The 22,342-nt window shown below is 46.6% G+C and overlaps 1 protein-coding gene across 3 annotated transcripts in view; it reads left to right on the forward strand.

Annotated features, from left to right (window-relative positions):
* rn (rotund) overlaps positions 1-22,342 on the forward strand; it is a 109,926-nt gene that overhangs the window by 506 nt on the left and 87,078 nt on the right. The gene's annotated exons all lie outside the window — the stretch shown is intronic.

Consider the following 22,342-nt stretch of genomic DNA (forward strand, 5'->3'; position numbering starts at 1 on the left):
TTTGCAACGCTCTGAAAACACGAGAAACGAATTGTGCACCATATTTCGTTGAATTCCTCGAGTGTTACGCGCGCGTTAATTGTTCACTATTGAATTTATATGGTCATCACTCGAATCTCTCGTTTTCTAAATAGCCAAGAATCGAAGGAGCGTTAAGTCACGTAAAAGAGAGGCAACGCTCATAAACCATTCTTTCGCGCTCGCATTGCAATAATAACAATATCACCATTCGATAGCAGCGACGCAATAAATATGATAAAAAGAATGGTAACGAGAGCCCACAGCCGTGTCAAAATCGAAGGAATAAAAGATGAAAGTGCGAATATGTTGGCAGCAACGATTCCCAGTCCCTGATTTATCTCGTACATGTTTCAACGTTTTACCAACAAAAAATCTTATGTATATATAAGCCTCGAAGAGTCACACCTTCGAGTGTGTCGTACTTGAGAGAGTGATAATTCCACAAAGCTCGAACGAAGAAACGAGAAAAAGTCTCGTATTTATATACACATATATTTATACGTGTACGAAGATATACGTTTGGTATCGTCGCTCGCGCTCACTCCTCCTCGTGTGTCTCGCTCCGTGCGGAGGCTCAATAAACAAAAAAGCTTTGAAAGTGCACAGTGTCAGAGACAGAACGAGGCTGGAACTTGATGCAGTTGTGGTTTCCCCTTCGTCCCGTCCCACCACTTTTCCGCTCGACAACCATAAGTACCAACCAGCCGTTCATTAAACTCTTGTAAAAAGCCACGATATTATCAACCGTTTCTGTCCACGCGTACAGACACTCCGTTGACTCAGTCTCTCTCTCCTTTTTTCTCATTTATACTCTCGTGACGTTTTTTTGCATTTTCATTCATGCGGGAATACACTTTTTTGCCTCACCCTCAGCCCCCCCCGCTATATTTGTTTTAGTATATTTGCCTTTTTTTTTTTTATTTTATTTTGTCACTTTTGTGTTGACCGGAGGCCAATCTCAACTCGCTGACTCTATTATTTCACGTTTTTCTTACGAAGCATGTTTTTTCACGCGTGGTGATTCACTTCGGTATATTCTCAAAATAAGTGTTATTTGTTATAATGGTACGGAGGAGTGTGCAGAATTTCATTTGGCGAAGGGCAACCATTTTTTTCAACTTTCGTGAGTTATCGGCAACAAACCGACTCTGAATCCATTGACGAAAGGACGCTGACGTCGATTTCATTCCCGATGAGATTAAAACGCACTTTTTTCGAGATAATGAAAAAAAAAAAAGCTCCCACTGATTCTTATCTCGTGTACGGGAATCGGTTTCCCGGCTCGCGTTAACCCGTTGTTTAATTTCCATTAACATTAACAGACTGTAAACCTCAACAGGCTCGTAATATCATAATTGAATATAAGTTTATCAGATACATTATACAGGAGGGATCACGAGTGAGCCGGGATAATTTACGATATGAATAAATGCCCCGCTACTGCGGTTTAATTATTGTCGGCACCTAATTAGAGTGTGTCCGAGAGTGTCTGCCGCGGTGTGCTCGCTCCTGGGGATTCCCCGTTCGGTAAACCCCGAGAAAAATGGAAGTTGCCGCCAGTGATGATTGCAACACGTGCGATATTCGGTGGTGGGAAGAGCAAAGTAAGGGTTACAGGCTTTCAGCGCTGGGAGTTTATTTCCTTTTATTTCCCATAAATCAGAATAATATTATAACGCGTTCATGTTGATTTTTTCGCCTCAGCGAATTTTCGAGGGTAACGAGCGAGAAAAAGAGTAGAAAAGATTATACTTATGAGACTTTAACGTCCGCGATGAGTTAGATAAATAGAAGCCTGCGAAGGGATGAACGAAAATGAAACGTTTCGTGAGCGGCCTTCATTTGAATGCCTCCGGCCTTGTTTGCCATTTTTTTGGAGTTTCGCAAAGGTTTCTCCGCCCCGTGAGGCTCGTTCTAGGGCTCTAAAACGTGACTCGACTCACCCTGGGATTCGCACGGCTCGAACGAGTGTGCATATCGATTGATATTATACATAATAACACTCTCGCGTTTATGTCAGCGATTTTAAAAATAGTCGGATCGCGTATTTCAAGTTAATACGGCGATCGCGGAGTGTGCGTAAATAGAAATTCAGATAAAGTGTGAGTTTTAAAGGCTCATATGTGTCGTCACGTCGCGATGCGAGAGAGCCAGAAGGCGAATCCCTTAAATGGAACGACGTCCAGAGCGCGGCTTTCCAAATTTGGTGTCCGCTCCCCCGGCACATATATTCCTATGGTTTTTTCATCCTCTTTCGAACATATCTCTCGTGGCTCGTGAGCCTGCGAAAATGGCATTGGCTCCTCCCTCCCCCTCGCGCCCTCTCCAGTCGCTATACCTACACGATCTTCGTGCGTCTGTTCATCTCGGATCGTGCCTGCTTAATCGTTCGAGCCTGCCGCGAGTTCAAGGTGGACCGTAAGTTCCGAGCTTGAATAATTGACTTTTACGATGCGTCTGCGTATACGATTTACGAAGCGATTCTCGCACGTTTAATGCATTTCGGAGACTGGCAGTTTGGATCGATCGCGACCCCCGAGCTGCGCGGGGCTTCGAAAATCAAGAAAACGAATCTTCGAGGGTAGGGAAATGAAATTTCCGTCGGAGCCTCCGTGCCCCCCGCGTCCTCTGCGATCATTTTCGCACGACACAGCCAAATGCGTTATCACTAAGCAAAATACCAGCGCAACGATCAAGCTAAATCTGAAGAGAAAAAGCGAAAAAAAAGAAAACCGCGTTATGCGAGGGGACGAAAGGCCCTGTACGTTCGTGCGTGTCTCCCGTCTCTGGGATCAGAGAGTTTCACGCAAGTGCGGGCCTCTGGATAAGAGCGGAAGGAGGAGAAGCCGGAGGAGGAGGGTAAGAAGATCGAAGGAAGAATAAGCGAGAGAAGAGTCGTCGGAGAAGGAAGGGGCGAAAGGGTAGGCAGTGGGGGAGGGAAGAGCAGGGATCAGAACACACCTCGGTAGCTACAGAACTGGAGAGGTGAGCTATGTACATGCAGAATATATAAATATCCGGAGAGATCGAGCTATGTTTATATATATATATATTCGCGTACATATTCCGGTGTGGATGATCGTTTCTGGCTGATGGGCGTGTCGCAGGTGCGCGTGGGTGGAGAGGCGTGGTCCTCTCACCGGATTGGAGGCGATGCTCGTTCCTTTCTACATAGCCAAGTATACGACGCGCACACACTCGCACCTGAGGCTATGCGAAGTAAATACGCGTGGTATATACACGGCGAGAAGGAGAGCGAGAGGGAGGACTGGGTGACCGGAAGTGGGGGAGAAGCAGCCAACACCGGAGGACGCGCTGAAACGTACGAGCTCCCGGGATCTCCCGTTTTCCCTCCGGGAGAGACGACGAGCAAAAACGATATATTATATCGCGTCGTCGTTCCTTCACGTTCCTTCTTTATCGTACTCCCTCCCGCCGCGCCTTGCTCCGCGAGCAGCTCCCTCCGCCGTCGTACGCCGCCCCCGGGCAAAAAGCAGCCAGGTGGCATTTCAACGTGTCGTGTGCACACACACGCACACGCACGGAGGGTTGCACTTACTCTCCTGATTGTATCCTCCTCGTGGTACTCGCCAAACTCGAATCGCTCCGAGGAACGCGAAGCGCGCACCCGGTGCGATCCGGAGATCCCGCGGTAGCCATGAGTTCCTCCTAATTCGCGAGCTCTCAACAAATTTTCATATTTCGCCTCTCAATTCTCGTTGAGAAATATGGCCCGTTCACTCGGGGAAACGATGAAACGGCAGAGGGCACGGGTCGCTCATTTTTTTCCGAACGTCCCTCGCGCATCGATTTTTTCTCCCTCCCCTCCCTCCCCTCCCCCCGTTCCGATGTCATTAAATTGTGTTTTCATGCGCGCCGCGATATAATTGCCTGCAATTCATTACCCTCCGTCAGCCCCTCGTCCTTCCCTTTCGATCTGCTCGTAAATTGTTTTTTTTCTCCTCTTCCGTTCCTAAGTATGCACGAGTCTGGGACCCAACAATGATACTACGCGCGTCCTCGCGGCAGGAGAAACTTCGCATACGCCCAGCTGATAATGAATAGTAGATGCGGATGGAGAAAAAAATGGCGCGGGACGCGTATCGATGAGCGAGGAACGTATGGCGTTAATAAAGGCATGCGAGGCACACGAAATACTGCGGGAAAAACGAGTCAAGGAAACGGGAATAAGTCGCTCGGTATTTCTCCGACTCGGAGGGCATTTCCCTTCGTATTAATTCATACGGATATACGCGCCTGTGTTCGCGTGTATGTACATATGTTTATATATCTATGTAATTATCGGGAGGGTCCGCGAACGGAGGGTCGCGTGCGACCGAAGGGATATTTTCCATTCCTTTTCTCTCTCCTTCGTCCGATTCCTTTTGCTTATTATTGTCAGTGCGAATAAAAGCGGTAATGCGTGCTCAATGCACGCGGATACATCGGAAAGACGCGCCGCCGCCATTTGTGCAGTGCCCGATCGTCGTTCGAGCCTCCGAGGCAAAAGGTCGGTTCTGCGGTCGCGGCAGCCTGTCCCCAAGTCCTCTTGCCCTCGGAGTCATCGATGCAAACGTACGGAAACATTTCAACACGTGTGCATAAATATATACACGTATATACATGCACGCGTTGGAACGGCATGGGAAACGGCACGAGAAATCTTGCGATCTTTCGCCCCCGAGAGATCCTCCCGATGATTATGCTAGAGGAGTACCTCGTTCGCGAGAGGGCGGGAGCAGCTTGCCAGGGAGCATTACTTTGCCTGTCACTTAGCTCTTTAAAGCGAGAGAAACACCAAGTCGGAAAGAGATCCGCGCCGCGGGAATAACGTGAGAGCGCATGAGAGGGGGATGATTATTTGCCGGATGCGCAAATTCAACGGGTTAAGGAGTCCCTCCCCCCCGGAGGCCTCTCGCTTTTATTCCCGTTTTTTGCCCCTCCAATTATATCACAGCCTTAATAAACACGATTTTACGTAGACGTACTTGAATGCGTTTTAATAAATGCGTGTGTCGAGAAAGAGAGAGAGAGAGAGAGAGAGAGAGATACTTAAACGATAACGCTTTATTCACGTGCATCGGGAGATTTCATTTTTGTCGAAATACTCCATATTCAAAATGGCCGCTTTGTTCGTGTTACCTTAAAATGGGAAATTCTTCGGGTGCACAACTATTTACATATCTCTCGCGCGGCTCGATTGCATCGCTTCTGTACGACTTGGCAGCGCACTGTTATCTCTAACGAAGCGCACACTCGCTTTATAAACTCGCCCATCTATATACGTATATTCGTTCGAACGCTCGATATCTCTATATATATTGTTCGGTGATCACGTCGTAACCGCCAAGAGGGTAGGTGTACAACGAGCAAACGGAGATGAGAATTGGCCCTTTCGATAGATATAAATTAATTAGATAATTAATCGTGTAATGGAGGTTTAATTGGGAGGCTGGTTAAGTGTCAGACGGTAAACCCCCCACCCTCTCGCTCTCTCTTAACCCCGCCGCTCGACGTGCAATCTCCCTGCAGGAATCTCGCTCCCCGTATACACGTGGATCGAATATTTGTATCGGGAATCTACACTCGTATGTATGTATATCATTATATTGGAGGAGAGATCGATCGCTGAGTAACGTAAGGCCGTAATCACCGCATAATTACCTTCAAATTCGTTTCGCTTCAGCCTCTTCACTTTTTCGGCATAAATTCTCGCTCTCTCTCTCTCACTTTTTCTTCCTTTCTCTCGATCCCTGGTATGCGTGCTCGAGAGAAACGCTCGCTCCACCCGGAGAGCACTCGGCGAACTTGTTAGATCACAGATAACGAGAGATTTAGCAGATCTGATATTTACATTGATAGGCCAGGCAAAAGAGCTTATATACGCTAATGTTAGAGCTTGCCCCCCCCCCCCTCTCTCTTTCTCTCTCTTGCTCGTGCTTTCTCTTTCTTCGTTCCTTTCCCCCTCTCGCTTTCCCATCGGCTTGACCCTTTCGCAATGTTTGCACGGAAGAAACTCTCGCACCCGCTTAACATCGCGCTCGCTTCTACCGATACCATATGCTCGATTCTACGATGTATAAATATATGCACGGGCGTGCATATTAAGCTGTGCACTAACCTCTGGAACTGGGGCTTGTTACGCGATCGCGTAAAACTCTGTGGTCCGAGCTTATCTGACTGTTTCTACTTACTGCGAGTATATTAACGTGTAAAACGTGCATTAGTTTCGTGTGCGAGGGCTTGATACGCAAGTCATTATGCAGAGTTTCGTTGTAACGTTAATTAGGAATATTGTTTTTGGTTGAAGGAAAGTTGAAATATTTAGTGAAAAAAATGTTTTTGTGGGTTTGAGCATCGAAGAATTTCGGAATTGGTTTTTCTATGGTTGCTAAATAATTTTTGGTTTATACGCACAAATATTGACAAGCAGAAAATGTTGGCTTTTGCCGATATCGAGTTGATGAAGCGAGTGGAAAAAGTGCGAGGGAAGCGAGACCGAGCTGTCGCCAGGTATCACGGAAACGAGGTTTTTGTGAGCTACTTTAGGAGTCTGTACCATCGAAGCAGCACTCGTAACGGAGCAGCATTCGTCAAAATAGTTCAACGATTTGCCGTCGCGGGGCGTTACGAGGATCCTCGCGGAACGATCGATCATCAAAAACTCACTCGAGTCTCCCGCGAGCCTTGGTCGGAACGTCTTTACCAGAGTGGCCAGCAGGTTCGATCGCCCGAACAAAGTGGGCCCGACTAATAAAAAGGAAGATAGAGGAGAAGGAGAGATTCCGCGTCGCTGGTGAGCGGGTCACGGAGACTCGTCTGAGACGTTAACTGGATCAAGAAATGATGGATCCTCGAACCCATTGAAATTCATTTTTCTCGTGTAATCCCGCGATGAACCGAGCGTAGGATAATAGTTCTGATGAGCGTTTTTCATGTCATTGATAAGGAAATAAAAAACAGACGGAGAGTCGGAAGAGGAAAAAAATTGTCGAGACTGAGAAACGGGAATGAAGCTCAATAATTCACTTGCGATCTCTGTCTTACTCGCTCCGTCTCGTTTCTTCTCTCGTGCAAGCGAAAGGTCAATATCGAATGCTGTTGAAACTGGAAAAAAAGAGAATCGAAAATACAAAAAAAACCAGTTATTTTGGCCTCGTCGAAATTGTTATGGCTATCCATTGGTTATGCATTTAATGCACATCGTAACACACGTAATGCAAATGAATAGAGTGGGGATGTGTATTTTTCGTTTGTTCTCGAAGATTTTTCGAATTCTGTAATTTGTATTTTTAGCTCGCAGGCTCCCCGTGCCAGAGATCCCACTTCCTTTTTCGAGAGGCCCTCTCATCACGCCTCTCCCTCTCTCTTTTTCTAGCCAGATTTTTTCTTCGTGCGCTCCTTCGTTCTCTTCTTTATAGCGTCTCCTCTTAACGAGCTTCAGTCACGAAAGAGCAAAGATCCTCTCGCAGCATCTCTTCCTCTCTCTCTCTCTCTCTCTCTCTCATTCTCTGTCCTTTTTCCTAAATCACACTTGAGAATAACCTTCGCGCAAATCGAGCGGGTCAATTCGTTCGCTGTATCTTCAAACTTGTCAAGAGAAAATTAATAAACAAGAAGGAGAAAAAGGAAAGGAGAGGAGAGCGACGCGGAGATAAAGATGAAGAGGGTGGAGAAGAGCAGCAGAGTGAGCTTAATGATCGCGTTGGCCAAACAGTGGCCCGCATTGTCAACGAGAATGAAGGTTGAACGGAACGCGAAGGGGTTGTTTGTAACCATTACATCGAGGCGCGTATACGTGTTGTTCGTGTGTGCGAATCAACTCTGTTACTCATTTCGCTCAACTCGTGTCTGTCGGACGACGCCGGTGCATCGTCTCAGAAGTTACGACTCCATTAAGAAAAGCCGCTGGAACGAAGCATTTTTTGTTCCCTACCGTTTTTTTCTATTCTCCCCCGCCCCTCCGCCCTCACTTTTTTCATGCCTTTTTTTACATTTGTATTTTTACATATTTTTTTTTCCCCAACGCTCGTTTCGGGCCGCATAAAACGAGCTATTTAAAAATCAAAGACGCCCTTGAGATGGGAAGCACCAAAAAATGTGTTCACTTCGGTTACGTGGAGTTGTAGCAAACGTATTTATGCTCGATTACCGTTTCATTCGTTGGTCAATAACTGATGAAAAATATTGAGAGACTTTGAGGCTTCGGTCAATCAACGAGAATCGATATGGCGCAAGTAAAAACTTGGCGAGAGGCTCCCAGGAAATTTGGATCGTAACGACATCAGGATCGTTGGCAAGTTGCTTCTGTTCTCGCAGAGCCTTTCTCCTCTTTAACTGGGGCTTATTGCGGCGGGCTGCTTGCGACCGCGTTGAAATGCTATTTTGCTCCTGTTTTTCCAGGAGCAAAAGGGAATCGACCACAGGACAAGGAGCGTGTAGAACCAGGAGCAGAGCAAAGCCAGCGCGGGGAGTAGCGGCGGATGCGTTTTTTTCGTTATTCCCTTCGCCGCCGACGCGCCGCGCGCGCCTTCTTTTTTTTTCATTTTCCGCGTTGTTGTTGTTGTTGTTGCTTTTTTTATTCATCAGCGAAACCGAGCAGAGCAAGCGGAATAGAAGGGAGAGAGGTGGAAGGAAAGGAGGATGAGGTCGACGCCGCCACAGCGCGCACTTCGTGGGATGAGAACGGACGTGTATATATGTAAGGAAAGGGGCCGAAGAAGAAGGAGACGAATAAGAGGAAAGGAAGGAAGGAGGAGAGGGATTCTTGGCTTCTGGATGATACTCTTCCTCTCTTGGCTCCTTGTACGTTTTCTACTCTTTAAAAGAAGCCGACTACCGTACGGTAGCCGCTTCTTTCAGACTGTACCCAATTATTCCCGCGTGCTATACTAATGTCACGGACCCCCCCTCGCCTCTCCAGCGGTCTTTCCCTCTTTCATATAATGCGGATAGTCCCCTCGAGCCCCCGCTTCGCTGACTCTCACATTCGTTCTCCTCTTCCTCCCCCCTCGATCTTCCTTTGGATCTGAACCCGACAGCTCCAACGGACAGAGGAAAGCAAAGGGCCCACGCATAAAACGTGCGGCCCCTCCGCGCTTCTCGGTTGACGCGGAATACCAGTTTTGGAAAAAATTATCCGGATCAGGCTTGAAATTTTTGGGTAATTGCTGGAAAAGCTTAGACGGTTTCGTGGAGACGAAAAATTATTGAATAATTGCAGATCGAAGGGTCAAAGGGACGGTCCAAAAATAATCGCTTTAGTTGTTATTCTCGTTGGAGTTTCCACTCACTTTTGCTGCGCGTCTCTCTCTGTCTCGCCTCTCTTTGTGACGGACCGATAAGAGGCTCCTGCGCGAGCACGTGTCTTGGCGAGCAAACGATAATGAAAGTGTCATAAGAACGTTGACATCTAACGAGCTTCGCTCCTCACTTAATAAATTTGATTTTTATTTTTAGCCTCTGCCTCTCGATATAATTTATCTCAGTCTCGTGATTCGCGAATTATGAAGACTCTTCAAGTTCACTGATTAACTCGTTCATATTTAGAGCAATATCGTGGATGAAATCGAGGAGAAATATTTATTTTCAAACTCAAATACGCGACGGTCGCGAACGTGGCGTTTTGTTCGACTGTCATTTCTTCATCTGTCATAGAGCTCGAGCGTAGATATGCTTGCCGAAATTCATAGAATAAGAGCAAAATGTGTCCCTTGATTCATGAGGATGCTTCGAGAGATTTTTTATTCTCGGATGCTGGGCTCGTACAATAAAATTCTTGACGTTGCTTCCTCTGTTTTCTTTCGTGGAAGCAGGAGCCTCCCGGAGACGCGAGATAGACGCGCGCGCGACGACGGGAACGGGAGGGCGCATTAAGGATTGTATTAATCAAGCCGAGGACGCTGCGCTGTCACCGAGACAAGAGTGTGATACGTTTTCTCTCGCGGGCTTGTGTGAGAGTGTTCTTGGAGGGAGTGTGTGAGTTTTTCGCCACAATGCGATATCGCGCGGACCGACGAGGGACGAATTCAAGCTCTGCGAAACATCGCCGGAGCAGACGAAGGGTGCTGCTCGGATAAGACACGAGGAAAGGAAGAATAAAGGAAAAAGACAGGAGAGATCGCCGCACAAACTGGCTGCTGAAGCAACAGCAGAATTTCCAACTAAGAAAACCAAGTATCACGGGTTTTTCTCTCTTTTCGGCTTTGCTGCTGCCCTCTCTATCCTCGTTCTCCTTCTCCCTCGCTGCCCACCCTCTTCCTCAAGATAAAAGCCAGCAAACCAGAAAAGATCTCTTCTCTGGCGTGACACGAATCCTCCTCGTCTCTGGTCTAGTTCCGGGGTGAGGGACAGAGGGCTCGAGTTCTCTTCCATACTGCTGCCAATGACGTCGAGAAATGACGCAAAAAAATCGCACCCAGACTTTCCGGCGGCTCTTCAGCAGCCGCGGAGCTACCAGAGAGTTCCTTCCAACTTTTCGTTAGTTAGGCTCTCCCGCGAGATCCTCGCTTTCGTGAAAAATGAGAAAATCGCCAAACACGGAGGATCTATCCGCAGAAGGCACCGCGAAATCTGTCTCGGCGAGAGTGAATCCGTGTTAGAAAAATACTCGCCGCAGACCAGCACATCGATTTATTTCAATTACAATTAATCTTTCAGCACGATTTAAATAAAAAAACCGCCAAATATTTTCCTCCCGGAAAACTCGGGCCAGCGATCGATCGGGCTTCAAACTGCCAGATTCAAGATTGCTTTGCGAACGGAAGCGATCGTTTCGTTTCATTTTGGTCGCGCCGGTAGGCGCGCATCGCTACGAAATCGTTTCGATTATAATATGAGCTCTAAATAGAGGTAACCTCGAACGGGCAAGAGAAAATACGTGTTCAACAGCAGTCAAGTATTTCCAATATCCTGCGGAGAGAAGATTCAGCGCGGACGATGCGATGCTGCGCTCGTCTCTTTCGTATTCTCCGTCCTCCTCTTCAGCATCTCCATTCTCTGTGAGAGAACGTTCATTCATGCCCTGCTCCCAGCTCTAGTGGCGAGGACCTCATTACGATCGGTGAATGGAGTTCCTACTCTTTCCCTCTTTCTCTTTCGCCTCTCCCGCCTCTTTTTTCTCTCCTTTCTCAATCTTTCTCATCTCTTCTTATCCTTCCCGCTGGTGCTTCTCGCCTCTTCAAAACCCGAAGACTCGAGTCTCTTCGGCGAGATTAGGTTCTCTCTCACCTTCGGGTATACATTAGAAAGCGTTATTAAGCCTCTTTTGAAAGAACGAGATGAAGAAAAAAAAGGAAAAAACAATCAGTTACACGCGAGTCCCGCTAGCTCGCACTCTCGCCCGGTCGTTATACGTCTCCTCGGAAATTGATCAAAGACTTCAAATCTTTCGATATCAATCGTTCTCGTTCACAAAGCGCCGGCCACGGCAATCTACTCATCACAAATTACACGCACCGGGCGCATATAATCATTGATAAGTGTCACTTTTTTAACCTCATCTCTGACGGGACAAAGTGGGTCTCCATTTCGAAATGGAGCGTCCTTAATTCGAGGTCTGTTTCCATGAATGAAATTTTCATCATTTTTCCAACAATTTGCTTCACGGATGAAGCGCTTATTTTATCTCCCGTTTATTTTATCTGTATTTTCATGCGGGCCCGGAAAGATTAAAAAGACGTATAATAATTCGAGCGATTCTTCGAAGCCGCGAGGTTGGGATTCTCCGAGTCTCGACGTCGGGTCCTTTTTCGTTCGTTCGGTGCTCGATAGAGCACCGTTACGTAAACTAAGAAAGTCTCTCCGGGGCAATCATACTTTGTAACGAAACTTCCGGCTCCACCGAGTTTCATGTATATACACTCGCCCGCAAATGGCCGGAGGATGGACAGAGAGAAGTAGAGATAAATAGAAAGAGAGACGTTTTTATCCTCGCGGTCATCCCCGCGCGCGTCTCCGCAATTCTTGCCGCCGTCGGCAAAAATTGCCCCCGCGGGTTATCCGCGTGTAGAGCACGCTGAGAAAACGCGTTCTTGCGCGAGATCTTTCCAATGCACGCACCTGCTGCTGCGCCGTTTCAGCACACTCCGGTTTAACCGCGACAGCGACGAGCTCGACGAGTGACTCTTATCAAGCTCGGACTGGTTATTTCAGTCGATAAAAACCACCCGATGATTTAAATCTCTTGTCAAACATCTCGCATGTTTGAAGAGAAGAAAAAATCAACGAACCGAATGCGCGAGCGTTGATCACGATTGTTTGCGTAATCGTGCTAAAAATATTATCAGGGAGTAGTGCCCAATGCACCTTCGATCTTCTATAACGAAATCCGCGTGAAAACTCGAACGACTCCGTTTCCATCGCGTCTCTTCATTTCGCCCCGTTAAATTCGTTTTTTTCTACGAAATTGTACGTCGAAGGAAAACGAAATTTCTGAAGACTTATCAGCCGCTGACCCTCGACCCATCCTCATCTGTTGGAAAAGATCGAGAAACCCCTCTCGGAGTCGTTTTTATCAGCTCGCCTACATTAATCTCGCTCCTCATTCTTTCCGTATTTCTTTTTTCTTCTCCCGTCGCATCTCAAATATTTCGATAACGAATACGTTTTCGTGATTTTCGGATGTCGGAGGAGATTCGAACCGAAGATTCGAAATCATTGTGCAAACGCAGTGACAGTGTGCGCTAAAAACATCATTAATTATCGCATCGTACCTCGGATGCAATATTTTCCATGTCAACGACGATATGCGGAGGCAACGTAACCAAATAAATGAGGCGAGAGGACAGCCCGGGAGGGAGAAATTTCGAGGAGCATTCGAGAGATAATGATAGCTCCCATTTTGTGCTATGTTGCTCGAGTAAAAGAAAAGGGGAAAAAGAAGAAGGAGGAGGAGGAGGATAGGGGCGAGAGAGATGGAGAGTAAAAAAAAGTAGCTCGTCACCTGCACCGCATCCAAGTGGCCATTATTATGGGTGCACTGGCCCCTTGGGACTCTTTGTTCTCCTCGTCCCGATGCAACTACTGCTATATCGTGCCCTTGCTCTCTTTCTTATTCCGCATCACTTTGCTCTCGATCTTCGCAGCGAAGCAGAAAAGCAAAAAAAAAACGTTTGTCACCCACTGTGAAAATTGAAAATAAATGCCACCGTGAAAATGAGTTTTCCATGAAAATCAATAATCCTACATTTCGTATAGCGCAGCTGAAAGAAAGCAAAACACTCCAAAGACACGAGGAACACGAGCGCGGAGAACAAAGTGAACATCGAGTTCTAATGCCGATGTAAAAGCCTGAGCTAATGTCGTGAGAGCCGAAAAATTCGAAGATAATTTAAACCCGACTCAACTTCCGGTACGGCCCTAATTTCGGGCTCCTCGCACCACACCGCGCACGCAACTAATATGTGACTTTCGCGGGTGTACGTGGCCCGCGCGGTACGAAATTGACCTGAGTTTCATATCCTTCGATACAAATCCGCTCTGCTCGCTCTTCCTCGATCTTATTAATTCCAACAATAACATAAATAACGATAAATCACGCACGTAAGACTGAGGATCATGATAAAATGGGAGTGAACTCGTACCAACGTGCAATTATAATAATCGTACTGAAATAATATCTGAAAAGTAATGATAACCGTGATAATGATATTCGTACGCGGTCGTATCTTTATTCAACCTGCTGGACGCTGCGACAAGTGGATGCGGAGAGCGACGACGAGGATCGTAAGAGCGGTTGACCCAAGTCGCTGCAATTAGGCGCATCTAACTTGCTCTCGGAGCACGCGTTGTCGTAACGATGCATAATGAATTTATGCTAAGTTTCTCAAGCCTCTTTTCTCTCTCTGCATTTGCCTCGCGAGCACCGGAGGAGCGGAGTGTTAATTACGAGTCTCGCAAACGCGCACTAGTTTCATTGCTAAATATTTCTTATACGGCACATACGTACGGACGGGGAGGGGGATGGGGGGGGGGGGGGGGGGGTGCGATATCGTAGCATCGGCCAGTCCATAAACTCGACGATCGCCTTGATGAAGCCTTCGTATAAATGCGACTTCATGGACGCGCGTGTGAGCGATACGAGCTGCCGGTGAGACTGAATGAAAGTGTCATTCGTATGCAAGCGCCCGGACACGGGGCGAGCTGAAAAGAAAAAACCTTCAATATAGAGATCGAAAAAAGTTTGCTCATTAGGAAAATCAATTGGCGCTCTCGCGGAGAAGAAATCCCCTGGGTAAAAACGAGTGCGCTAAAATACCTGGTAAATGTAAATGAGCGAATTGCGGCGGAGCGAGAATATGAAAAACTGAAAGATCGAAGGATCCTCCTTGTTCGCGAGATGCTGCGAGCTTGACGAATTCTTTTATATCGAGCCGGGAGGAAGGTGTATAATCGGAAGAAAGGCTCGGGGCCGGGAGGGCAGAGGAAACGACCGTGTGCTCGGGTGAGCGGGGGGCCTTAAGACAACAGGCGTGTTGAATCGTAGCCTGATGGCGCCTAATGTCTTTGGGACGTGCAGTAGGATTGCGTGTACGCTCTGGGCGGGTTTCAGAACCCTAAGGCGACGCGGACTCCGAGGTCCAAGGACTTGGCCGTTACCGAGAAAATCTTACCGACACGCTCGCAGATATAAAAGAGAGAGGTTGCGAGACCGCGAGAGAAAAAGGGAGTGCGAGCACTGAGAGGCCAGGAGATGCGGAGAGGAAGAATCGAGCGACGGGAGGAGAGATAATCGGATCGCTCCGCGGAGAGTACAGACGCTAGCGCGAGGATAAGGCGATCGAGTTTAACGAAGTGAGGAGAAAGAGAGGAAGAATCGTTGCTCGTGTAGGAAGCTGCACGCTCGTCTTGCCTCTATATTTATATCGACTGTACGCCCCGCTACGCGTACATTACTTTTGAAATATACTCCGCGCGCGAAGAACTCTTGCACGCATTAAATTCATTCAATGTTTTCCTCCTCGTCGTATCAAACTAATAATGTCCTCTATGCAACTATAGCCTATGCACATACATCGATCGATTCGTCGCTCGGTAATTACGTCGAGAAAGAGCTGATGGAAATTCAAGGATCAATCGCCCGTGGAAATAAGCATAGGGTTCCAGTCAAATAAATGACCATTTTCGTTGTCAAGTTTATAAGTTTACACAATTTTTTGTGTCAAATGATGCGAGTGGGAAATGGTCGTCTCTGTGACAGCTATTTGCAGATGCGAGCAGGCGAGTATCCGAAAGTTTTGAAAACGGTTGAAAAGTAATGGAACGCGCGCGCAGTGTTTCATTATCAACGTTTTACTGCTATTTATTAATTTCACTTAATTAGATATTAGAAAAGGTTTTTTTTTATTCATTCCTTAAACTTCTGGCGACCGAAACGGAGCGTCAACGGCGAGCAAATGTCTCTCCTTCGAGGACACCTGTCAATGTTTTCGTCGGAGCAGCCTCACCGACATATATTTTTTCTCGATCTATAAGAAAAAAATAATACGAAATAACGTTTCCACAGGCCGAACAGCAGGACGAAATTCCCTTTATTGCCCGCGAAATGTATCGTTCGAGTATGAGAATCGGACAAAGGACACGGGGCCAGGAAACAATGTTGATCGGAGACGACAGGATCGTCTCGCTCTTGCGGTTTCGTCAAGTTCCGCATGCGCACGAGCAGCAGAGAGCGAGAGAATGAGAAATACTGTTCCGCATAACAGGCGTCGAGGAGCGCAGTCACCTGCGCAAAATATGCAGCTCAAAACGCCTGGGCGGAGCCTGAAGAAGCTTGAAAAAACCTCATTGTATTTTTTCACCTGAAATACTACGTTTTTTATTCATCTCTGTCATCAGTTTCGTCGCAATGCCTCGTGGCAGCGGAACGATCCAGACCATCCGGAGATCACACATGTGTGTTCCTACTCGTGCGCGTTATTCCTATGCAGCGATGCGCTTTTTCAATTATTATGTTTCCCCCCTCGCCACGTACATACGCATTATTAACGAGTATCTCATTACACATCCCTTCTCGTATCGGATCGCGCGCGTACACCGAGATGCAACGTCCGCGGTGCGTTTGCTCTCTCGCATGCGCGATACATTACTAAAGAGTAACGCGAGCTCCGTGCCGAATGATTATTATAATAAGTGTATATAAACGCTGCTCTCCGCAGATCGACCGACTTATTATATAATTATCCAGCGTGACGATAGAACGCGCAGAAATATTCTGTGACGATTATAAACCGCAGAGTTGTGTGCGAAATGCGAACTATTAAACTCGCGCGCTCGTACGCGGAGGACATTCTAGGACTGATTTTTTTCTTTTTTCCTCCTCGTTTTTTCTTTTCATTTAATCTCGAATGATTGAGGGAAAAAAACGTTGATAGTGTCGTCGCTGAAGTAGGAAAATGCTTTGGAAATATTCCGAGGGGAGCGTTTCGTATACGATTGGTTATTGTCGCTGGTGAAAAATGACGTGGGAAATAAGAGTTGAAATTCCTCTCGACTCATCAGGCTGGATTTTATCCCCATTTTCGTGCTGGCTATTTTGTATTTTAATTATGAGACGACGAGAGCGTCACGCGTCTGTGCAATGACGCGGAGTCTTTCAACTATACAAAATGCACAGCGAGTTTTCAATGCGGAGCTGCCGAAGAAGAGAGACGACGGAAGGAGACCGAAGCACGTGGACTCCTCACCGCTGTGTCCCCGGCTCACTTATATTCGCCACTTTATTCACCGGCCAGTTTACATTCAAATTGTCCCTACCTCCAATTAACCCTCACGCTCGTATAACTCTCCGCGCGGAGCGTGCGCGCGCCGGATACTCACAAATGCGAAAGGAGAGAAAAAACGAAATTTAGCACCGGCAAAGTGAAAATAATTTTTAATAACTCAATTCTCTTCGTCGTCGTGTGTTTCAGTACCGTCGCATTATTCGCGGTTGACCCTTTCCACTAATTTGTACCCGCACACCGCGTTCATTTTCGAGATAATTCATCATTGAATATCGCCTTCGAAGGGACGAGAGTTGAAGTTTAAGTTGAGAGATCTGCTTCGAGTAATTATATTCGTGAAAAATAAGAAAGTTTGAAAGAGCCAAGGAAAGAGGGGGGCGGAGACGGAAAGAAGGAGAAGGAGGAAGAGAGAAAGAGAGCGGAAGAGAAAATAGGGGTGCAGAGTTGTCATCGCAGGAGGAAGGGTGAGGAAGCTCGTCCCGGAGACGCCACCCCCTGTCGCGGCCGGAAGTGAGGCACATTTATCTTGTTGGTGCCGCGAGCGCGCGCGGGCTCAGTCGTGCACTTCCGCCTCACGAGAATCCGAGAGATCGAGAGAGGAAAAGCGGAAAGCTCCATCGAGGGACGTGTGGGGCTGGAATTTGGTCTCGGCAGAAAACCACGTAAAAGATTTTTAGGAAAAGCGTGTGGCGGCGGGAGTAGCTATTCAGCGGAGCGTTCAAATGTACGCGAGAATGAGAAAGAGCGTAAAGGAAAAAGGAGGCAAGCGGATCGAGGAATAAACGGAGAAAGAGAATGGGAGGATAATTTATGCTAAAAAGGGCTTTCGCTCCGCAAGCTCGTTATTTAAATAATTGACAATGTTTACAGGCTGATTAAGACACACACACACACACACACGGAACGAATGAGACGAAGATAAAGTTCGGACGATCCGGAGGGCTCGTTATGAGGAATCGAATTAAATCGCTACGTATGGAGAATAATTAATCAGCCTCGGCCTTCCCCGCGCCCGGCCACGAGACTCCGAGAATCCGCATACGCGCTTACTTCATCCCTTTCTCTCCCCCCCCCCCCCCCCCCCTTACTCTTCCTCTCCCAAGAGATTCAGGAAGCGAAAAAAATGTTTCAGCGACTCCGCTCGTACGAGTCGATCTTTCAATTATTTTCCTACGCAATAATACCGCGCGCAGAACGTCAAATTCAATACGAATTTCCTCCAAGTCCATTTCCATCGCGTCCCGAAGCTCACGACATATCTTTTCATTCGAGAAAAATGTGAATGATGATAGCGAAGGAATGATATAGCGGAAAAAACGAGGAGAAAAGAGTGTAAAAGATTAAGGGATCGAGAATACGATGCAGAATGGATAAAGTATAATCTTTCTTCATCCCTTCCCCTTCTCTCGTTATCGCCTCTTTCTTTCTCTCTCTCTCTCGCTTCGCTCTAATGGTTCACCAGAGGAATCGTTCCGGACATTAGCTTCTGCGTGCGCGGAAACGAACTCGTATACTCTCCTCTCCCTCGCTCTCATTCTTCGTCCTCGGAATTCTTCGTGTACCTAATGTGTATATATACGTCTGTATTATTCTGTTCCATCCAGCATGCCGGACCCTTCGTCGCTTATATCACGCTGTATATTCTCTTCTCGATCTTCTGCATATCCATCTCCTCTCTCTCTCTCTCTCTTTCTCTTTGGTTCGCGCGCTCTTCATCTTGCGGGGACTAAAGTTGGTCGCCTTTTTGAAAAATGAGCCGAAGCTCGTCCTCCCTCCGAGAGAAATAAGGAGTGTCATCATCATTAGCTCTCGGGATGAGCGTTACACGTGAACTACTCTGATCACCCGGCCGAGGGACGAGTACGACTCATCTCGAGCCATTCGCTGCTTTTCCAAGACCACCAGAAACTCGTGCTACGTGATACTCGCTCTATGCGGAGCAACGCAGAGACGGAGACGAATTCGATGTGCGTGCGGAATAACGAAAGAAATTGTAGAAATAATTAGCGAATGGTCGAGATTTTTGGATCACGTGATTTATGTAAAAAGGGATTAACGATTCGTACGCAAAATCCAGCAGGAATTTGGCGTACTGCTTTTCGGGGGGCTGGAAAAAAGCGACACGTTTGAGTAAATAACGAGAATGTGTCGTTTCAAAATTATTATCGCGCCTTCGCGTTCTATTGCGCGTTATCGTAAAAAATCTTGCTGTTTTACTCGAGCACTGGATAAACTACATGTTGCATTCGAATTTTTACTGTCTGCTCGTTATAAAAAACAATAACACAACGAATGATAATTAGCCGTATTTTTACACTTGTTCCCACGTTTGAGCGTATCGCGTTAATTGTTAGCGCGAGCTCCTTAGCGCAAAGTTGACTTTATAACTCATTTTCCGTTAACATAAATGTGCTTGAAAACCGCATTTTGTTGACATACGGTGTGCACATGCACCGCCGATTTACGCTCTTTTTTGAGGCCTCGCACATATATATATATGCGGCACACACCGAGCCAGCAAAATCATTGAATAACCATAAATTTCTGAGATTCAAAAGTAACGAAACGTTTTCTCAATTTTCGTGTCTACCGCGCGCGCGCGCGAGCCTCTCTTTTTATTCGATTCGTCTGCATACATGCATACTCGCATGTATATTTTATCGCCAGCCGATAATAGGTAGTCTGAGAGAATAAAAACAGCGGTAGAATGGCGAAAGAGGACAATGATTTGGTCCGGCCATTGTTTCACCTCGTTCGTTTTTTTTCCACGTGAATTACATCATAAAATCTTGTGTGCCAGTGCGCGATTCGCCTCGTTGGCTACGCCGAGCATTCTCGCGACAACGTTTTTTTTTTTTATTCTCCCTTCCTTTTTTCCCATTGAACAGAAAACGAGCAAGAATGCAAGAGCGGCAAAGAGGCAGGGAAAACACACACACACAGGATGCCTCGCCTGTTCATAATTTCGGGAGGAAAAAATGTTTTAATCGCTTGAGGGATTTTTTATGGATAAACGCCCTCCCGCTCTCGGGCTCCTCTTCTATTCGTAAAGCTTTGTGATTTTTTCAACGCGGCTCGCTATTTTATCCGGAATAAGTGCACCACTTTTGTTTCGTTTGCAATGAACGCCCGCTCGGAAATCATTCGTGTCGATGTCATCGCGCGGCGCGCGTCATTGTCGAACGGCCAATTTAACTCTCGATGCTCGGCAAAGAGCGCGCTCGCTTTGTGGCGAATCATTATTCCGTGTAATGCGGAAAGTTTATCGATTCCCGAAATTTAGTACGATTCGGAAGAGATCGAGCGACTAATATTGTCAAAGGAAACTTTCAACCTCAAACACACAATTCGTTGAGATCAAAATACAATATTTTATCAAAGGTTACTTTTGACCTCGAATTTATTTGTGTTTGTTGTTTCATGTCTCCCTGTGTGAAACATAAGCTCGCTTAAAAATGAATGTGAATCGCGATATCGATATAGGAAAAGAACGAATGAATTTTCGCAAATACGCACTCGTCGATTTACCAACGGAAAATACTCCACGAAATTTCGAGCTCGAGCAAACTCCGCATTCCTCGGTCAAAGAAACGCAACAAAAATTCCCCGTTGCACTACGGATAGAGGACAAGTTGGCGTGGGCATTTCTAAAAGATACGAACGGCTCTTGCGAGGAGACGAAAAGAAATGAGAAAAGCAATGAGGACAAAAAAAAGGAAGACCGTGGTTCCTCGAGGATTGGCATTTCTACGCGCCGAACTATTCCCAGGTTTGACGAGAGATTGATGCCTCGTGATTCCCTTGGCTCGAGCCCTGCCGATAGTCCGAGAGGGACTTTGTCGCTGCGTTCTTCACCGGACGTTATAGAGGATCCTTACAAAATGCGGAGAGAGCGAGAGCGAGGGAGCGTATCGAGAGAGAATTAGAAACGGAGGAGAGATCGGCTCGAACGGAGTAGAAAGGGTTAGCGGCTTCGTTGCTAACAGCGGCGAGAGAAGAACAGCAAAAAGATAACGAAGAGCGGGAGGAAGAAGAAGAAGAAGGAAGCCTGTGCGGAACACAGTAGCAACGAGGAACGTGCGCTGATCTCAAGTTGCACACGCGGGATATAAAAGTTGATCCTTCGGGCTTTTGCTCCGCATAGAAATATATACTTATATATTTTGATGCCTCTGTATGTGCGTATATGTACTAAGTTTTGAGTGTGTCTGTATACCGTACGTTTGTTCTTGTCCCTTTGAAGCACATTCACGACAAAAGGCACCGCCCGGAATTTTGAGCGTCGGCTTCACCTCTGTCGCGGTTTTCTACCTTTTCATCGTTCCTCAGTTTCATCTCGCTCTCTCTCTCTCTCCCTCTCTCTCTCTCGTTCTCATTCACTTATAAAGCTCACCCTGATACTGGCGGCTCATCCTCCCCTTTTCTTCATCCTCGCCGACGCCGAAGAGATTCGTAAAAACCGAAAATATTTTTCGAATCCGCGCGCGACACGGTTCTCCGGGAGGCGAACGCGTTTTGTCATTTTTCTCGTCATCGGGGAGATAAGAACAAACGGAAAGTTGAAAAAACGCTGGAGAATCCGGCGGGCTGAAAGTTCGGAGGGGAATAAGAAAAGAGAAAATAATTGTTTAATTGATTGAGGAATGGGAGGGATTCGAGGTTTCCGAGGAGCCTGAAAATCCTTTATGACTTCGTAGCACATGATTTATCTTTCAAAATGCGACTTTGTTCTGATGATTATCTTCGATTGGAAAGCACACAATTCTTCGATTTTTCGACTCATCGGCGAATTCCCACGTGAAAGAAACTGCAACGTGAGGTCACGCAGGGCGTTCATGCCTCGAGCATTCACCGAGGGACCATTAATCGCCGTATGAGTATAGACTCGCCCTAAATCTCTCGATAGCCACTGTACACAGATACGTGGCGTGGTTTTCTCTTGTCGCTATCAGGGGCCCAGTAGGGATGAGACTCGACGTTCTCGCGAGCATCTAGCCAGGTCTCGGTGCAAGAGAAAGAAAGAGAGAGAGTAAGAGCAAGATTAAAAAGGAAGAAGAATCTCGATGTAGAGAGTGAGAGCAAATGGAAAGAAAAATGTCTTCCGGAAACCGGAACCGGGCGCGACTAGAAGACGCGTTTCTGGTTTATCCCAGCGAGCACATCAATTATATACAACTAGCAGGGAGATTCGCACCCTCGTAGGAGTTGCTTCGAAATATTTCAACAGAAAAGAAAAAAATCGAATCTGCTAAACGATTGAAAAAATCTACTCATTAAGGACGGACATGTGGGTCGCACTGGTCAATTGACAGTTTTTTCATATTTTTTCAAAAGCTCATTCGTATATAGCACAATTTTATTAAAAAAAAGTGTTATCTTAATTTTTGAATCTTACACTAAGAAAAAAAATGATTTAATCAATAGAAATTGATGTTCATTCAACTGCAATGTTTTCAGAGAGAATGAATCTATATAGTTTGATCTAAAACAATTTTGGTTATCCAATCATTCTTAACCTTGTGATGATCATATATATTTATCTAAATACTGTATTAGTTGAGTTCGGTGCAGAACATATTTCATTCCGAGTCTTTCAC

The sequence above is a fragment of the Venturia canescens genome, chromosome 7 (genome assembly GCF_019457755.1).
Source record: "Venturia canescens isolate UGA chromosome 7, ASM1945775v1, whole genome shotgun sequence".
Lineage (NCBI taxonomy): Eukaryota > Metazoa > Arthropoda > Insecta > Hymenoptera > Ichneumonidae > Venturia > Venturia canescens.